Source organism: Solanum pennellii, chromosome 12 (genome assembly GCF_001406875.1).
Source record: "Solanum pennellii chromosome 12, SPENNV200".
NCBI classification, from domain to species: domain Eukaryota; kingdom Viridiplantae; phylum Streptophyta; class Magnoliopsida; order Solanales; family Solanaceae; genus Solanum; species Solanum pennellii.
Genome location: NC_028648.1, coordinates 83,258,335 through 83,264,733, shown reverse-complemented (window position 1 = coordinate 83,264,733; position 6,399 = coordinate 83,258,335).

The window sequence follows — 6,399 nt, the reverse complement described above, 5'->3', positions numbered from 1 at the left end:
ATTCAAACTTTTTTACTAATATGATCATCTTCTTGATGAAATCTTGAAATAATTATGATTCCTTCTTCATTTTCATAAACTTGTACCAAACTAATGCAAACATCAATTTGATGAATCTTGAAGAATATATCTATGATCTTTATCAATATGAAGATCATATGGTGAACTTATTAAGTACAATGATGAAAAAGATGAAGAAAAAAAATGTAAAAGAGGAAAAAACTATACTATTAAAAAGAAAGAATGAGAAAATGAGAATGATCATTGAACATAGATAGTTGTTATTTATAGTTTGTGTAAACCATAAGAACAATTAAAAATAAGTTGAAGAGACATATTATTTAAGTAAGGAATGTAAATAGATGGAGGTTTTGTTGTAACTTATTAGGTATAATTAGAATAATAAATATGAATGAATTTTTTAATTAATAAACAAATTATATAATGAAAAGAAATTTAAAAAAAAAAAAGAGGAAAAAAAGAAATTGAAATGGAGGTCATAGAAAGGTGTCACACTAGCTCCTCTATGATCCTCCTTTATATATATATATATTGTTTTGTTGTTTTCAGGCTGTTTGAAAATATTGGAAGTATTTAGGCGAGTCACTTATTACTGCACACTTTTTTCTCTTAGAAAGTAATTTGGTTTTGACTCCAAATATATTGGTTTTTATTTTAATTGTTGGGGTGAGTTTACCCGTTAGAGGTTCCTTACAATTCTGAAACTCAAACTTGCTCCTGTCGTTATTCTAAGTTTCTAACTAAGATATTCAAATAGCTCTGGAGTGTTGTAGCTTGGATTAACACCCACTCGCTGATTTGTATTGTAATTTAATTATGTCGTTAACATATTTTCTTGTGTTCCCTCTTTTCTTGCTTGTCCTTTCTCTTTTACTTCACAGTGGACCACGTGGTTTTGGATTTATCCAATATGTGGATCCTGCTGATGCAGCAGAAGCTAAGTATCAGATGGATGGTCAGGCTTCCCAAGGTCGACAACTGAAAATAGTTTTTGGTGAGGAGAGCAGGAAAAAGGCTCAAGAAATGAGAGCATGGAACGTGGAAGGTAGTTCTTTCTACTATGTTTGTTTATTCTTGAATTCTTTAGTTCACATGTGTCTTACTTGAACAGTAGTTTCATGTGGTTTAGTTCCGAAAATTGGTTGTGGGAATTACTATTTCAAAGGATGTATTTGTTTTTGTCTAAAAAGTAAAAGATTAATTTGTTTGTGTTTTGGATGTTCTCTTTTAGCCAGTCATTTTTGTTGTGCTCTATCAAATTCTTGGACAATAGAGTTGTAAAGCCTCTATTACATTCTGTATTTTTCTCATTATTAAGTCCTTGTTTTTTTAAATCATGGATTTCAATGAAAATCGATGTTTAAGTTTTCCAAATGGCTAGTTTCTTAGTCACAAATTTGTATGTTTATTCTATTTTAGTGCCTATAAGGATTGTCATATTTCTTCTTTCCTGAGATGTTAACACTATGATGTACCATCTTGCAGTGATAGGGGTGGCCGCAACTATGATCGAAGAGTTATTCCCCCTAGGTACCATAACTCTCCTCGGTATTCATGATCTCCACCTCCCCGCGACCATGATTATTACTCTCCACCTAAGAGAAGGCAATACTCAAGGTATGCTTATTAGACACTAGTGTGATATAATCGCAATTTGTGGTGATTGATGAAAACTGAATCTTGCTTGCATTAGATCATTGTGAACGACATGCTAGGTCTTAAAGCATCTCTCCTAGGAATCAATATTCTGGTTTGTGAAGATATGTTGCTTCCGATTTCTTCTTACATTGTGATTTCTTTTGATTTTACTTTTTACTCAAACCTTATGCATATTTGACTCTAGGATGTTGATTTGATAGCAAGATAGATCAAAGTGAGGGTAAATTTGAAAGCTTCAACATTTCTCTAGTCTGCTAGAGCTAAGCTTGAACTCAAGCATTAGAACCCCTTCCAGCTCTCAATTTGTCAGCAGTTTGAAGGGGAATAGCCTCTGAGTATTGAGAATGAGAATGTTGGAAACATTGTCTATAGTAAGTGAAACCTGTTTTATTGATTTCTTAGGTAGGATCAATTACTTTCTAAAAAGTTTTCAGAACTCACTCACCTTTTTTTCTTATCTTCTGAATTTTATTTTAGTGTTTGGGCAAATTCTCTGCTTCTCTTATCCATAGAATAGAAACTTGTTGAAACTGAGTCGTATTAGTATCTTCTAAGCATGTGACATTTCATATAAATACTGAATCTTCTTTGTTAATTATAAGGTCTGGATGTAGTTGCTCTGATTTGTGATATGAATATTTATCTCCTTCTCTTGCAGGTCTGTTTCGCCTGAAGAGAAAAAATACAGTCATGAGAGATCATATTCTCCTCGTGGTGGCCAGGGAAGGTCATACTCACACATAAGGTTCCTTTGTAGAGAATGAAATGGTTCGATCAACTTCATTTCTGATAGTTGACTCTTCAAATTCTTTTGCCAAACATAAGTATGATGGTTGAATACAGATTGCAGATGATAGACTCAAAAAACTCAAATTCTTTTCCCATATTTAATGGGATAAGTTGAGTAGCTTTTAAGTAACTTGATCACTTTCATTGTGTCCCCCACAGCAACTAAGAAGACATGGTGATATCCTAAAACGAACTATTGGAGGTTATCTTGTTGTTAACGGCAGACCTGATGACACTATGAATCTTGGAGGCATAAAGGTACTACCACTTTAAGTTTGATGGTTTGAGTTGCTAGTAGACAACACTAGAAGAAATTGTGCACTCTGCGGCAATGAAATGTTGTTTTGTTTATGTGCAGACAAGTTCAATAAAAATTGAGCGTGTATGTAATGGTGCTGATGAGAGTGTCATTGAAAGTGTTGCATTCAGTGCTGCCCCACCCAATGGAGGTCCAGAAGAGTTATCTATATTTGTGGTTGTCAAAGAGGGGATGAATATTATTTCACCAGACACACTGAAGAAAAGATTTTCAAGAGCCCTTCAAAGCACTCTTAATCCTTTATTTGAGGTTTGTACCAAATTTGTTGTTAAATTATTAGATATACAAATTAACAATAACTTGATTTTGTTTGTATATGTATCAGGTGAGATGGGTGAAGATAGTTGGAATGTTGCCTCGAACAGCTTCAAATAAGTTATTGAGGAGAGTTTTAAGAGAGCAGTGGAAGCAACATGTTCAGATACAGAGTAAACTTTAGCTCAAATTTGCAAAAACATGTCAAGATATTATATTATTATGTAATAATACTTTACTAGATTAGAAAAAACTCACGACATAAATAAAATATGAAGAGAAGTATTCTCTCTCTTTTTTCCGTCCTCTTTCACCTCTTGTGTACTAATGGGTGGACACAAAAACTTGCAAATTATATTTTATTCAAAACACAAACCATGCAATCAAGACGACTCCTAAGTTGAAATACTATTTCGCCCCTACACTAAATTAAAAATTATTATAAATATTTAGTTAATTACATATTTAAATATTAGTGACAATAATAAATTGTTACATTTAAGTAAATGAAGAGTTCATGTGTTCAAAGGAGGAATGAAAAATTATATATCGATTTTGTATTTCTTTTTTCATTTATATAATGTTATGATTAAGGATGCGTATGTTATTTTTTTCTTTAGTTTAATTTATAAAATCGATTGTTATATTTTAGTAGTCATGACAAACATGTTCTCATTGTCCTAATGAATATTACATGGGACACCATAAACTAGTCACATATATAAATTAGAATTAAAGATTTTCTTGTTGGACTCTGGAGTGATATTGTTAGTATATAAGGGGAGCTGCATATATATATATATATATATAGAAGAGTGAAGTGGGAGGACGACCAAGGGTAAAAATGTAATTTCACGCTAACAAAATCTATGAAGAAATATAATAACAAAAATCTATCAAGAATGATAACAAAAAAATTAAATAGCTCTAGAAACATTTTAAGTTATTGTCATTACCATTAATTCATTTGGTTATTACTTTACTTCTTTTTCTTTTCTTTTGTGAGTTATTGTGATATTCATTATGCTTATAAAAAAGCCTACTTTTTATATAAAAATATCATGAATTAATTATTTCAATCTTTATTTCGGCTCTAATTAATATACTTGCAAATAAATTAGTGTGGTAAAATTAAATATACTCTATTAGATTGAAATTAAAGAAAAAGATGTTAAAAAGTAATTTTACAAATAAAAATGAATAGGATGATATATTTGTACTAAAGATGACCAAGAATAAAAATGTAATTTCATTCTAACAAAAATCTATCAAGAATAAGTAATTCTAGAAACATCTTTCTATATTGAAGTGAATGATGATCAAAGGTAAAAATGTAAGCAAAAATCTACCAAGAATGATAACAAAAAACTTAAATAGTTCTAGAAACATCTTTAGTTATTATTATTAGTATTACCTCAGTTTTGTTTTTTCTTCATTTTTTCATGAGTTATTGTGATATCTATTTATTATATGAAAGTAAATAAATAATGATTAACTTAGCTCTTAATAATTATATATCAAGTATAATATTAGGTGGAACCTATCAAAATCAAAAATAAAATTTATATGTATATATAAATTTTGTGTATTGAAATATTTTTAAATTTTGTGATAATACATATATAAAAAATTAAATTCAGAAGTTATTTCTTTTTGAAATGAAATAAAAAGTAAGTTTATATAAATCGAAAAGGAGGGAGTCATATATTAAAAATGAAATATATATGTGTTACTATTGAAATGAGCTTTCATATATTATTTTTTTTTAAAATCGTTTGGCTTCCTTCAATTAATTTGTGCATAAATGTGGAGTTTTTAAAGATTTGAACATTTTAATATAGAAATATAATGATTTGAAAACTTTAATTCTTTGTTTTAATTTCTAATTTGTTACATTTTTGAAAATTACATAAAAAAAAAAGCTTAAAAATGCAATATAACGATTTAAGATATTTTTAGAAAAAGCATAGTTAAAAAACATTATGAAAATTGGTTGACTCCCTAATTTTTATTGAAACAAAAAAAAAAGTTGCATATATTGTTTGAAAATAACGTAAGAACTAAAAAGTACTATGAATTACACTAAAATGACAACTAAAAATATGTGAAAATTATATAAGAAATTTCGTTTATTTTCTTAAAATCGCTTGTATCTCATAAAATAAAAAAAATAGAGTAACATATATTAATCCAAAATAACATAAAAGTTACATAATTAACAATTTAAAATATTTTTTTAGAAAACACATAAAAAAATTTAGTTCACTTATTCAAATTTCATTTGTGTCACATAAGAAGAAAAAAAAGACTAACATATATTGGGCTTGCGCTGACACGGACGCGAACACATAATATCACATGACCAGTCATCTCATCACATATTATTCCTTACCACGAACAATCTTTGTTCATGTTCCATGAACTCGTTTTAGGATAAGACAGCTTGTCACAAAGTAAAGATGCAGATGCATCAACAACAAAAGACTGATTGAATTCTACAAGGGCAAGACTTTGATCTCTGGGGCATATTGCGAATGAGGACAAAACAAGTTGACAAAGAAAGAAAGATGCAAGTAGAAACAAGAGACTCATTTTGCAAGAAAAATGGTTGGTAATGAAGAAAGAAAGTTGTGCTTTGTGTTATATTCCCAAATCAAAATTCATGATATATATATATATATACAGACACACAACATCGGTCGGAGTTGAATCTTGTTGGTCTTCTTAAGCCACCAGTCCTTTACAAGTTGATTTTGGTCATATATTCCCTGGATTTGGGGCAACTTTCTACTTCCTATGTCTAAATTAAATGTATCGTTTCAGTGGAGAAAAGGACAGTTCCAACGACATATATCAAGTGAACACACAAGTCTTTCCGTGGAAATTTAAAATAAAACTTTATATAGTTCGTTGGCTATAGTTGGCCAACGACCTTAGTTTCCACTTTGATTTTTGTCATTGTTCAACAGAACATATATATACCTTACTTCAATCCCTGTGAATTGGGGTAAATATTTCCTTCCCATTTCTACATCAACTTTAGCAATTATACTGGAGAATCAAGAAACAAAGGGAAAGTTCCTAATGAATGAAACAGCAGTTCCTCGGAAAGACTTGTGTGTTCACTTGATAATCAAGTCTTCTTGTGGTAAAGGTAGTAGTGTGACTATACAAGTTGGAGGGCATAGATGTCTACTATAATCAAGTTCAAGGGCATATAAGAGAAGCAGTAGCATTTAAGGATCCATGGAACTAAGAGATTAAGACCCCTCCATTCCAACTGAAAAAAAATACAAGTTACAGCTCCTATTTCTTGAAGACCAACTTGGACATGGGTTGGTGAAATTAAATTTCCT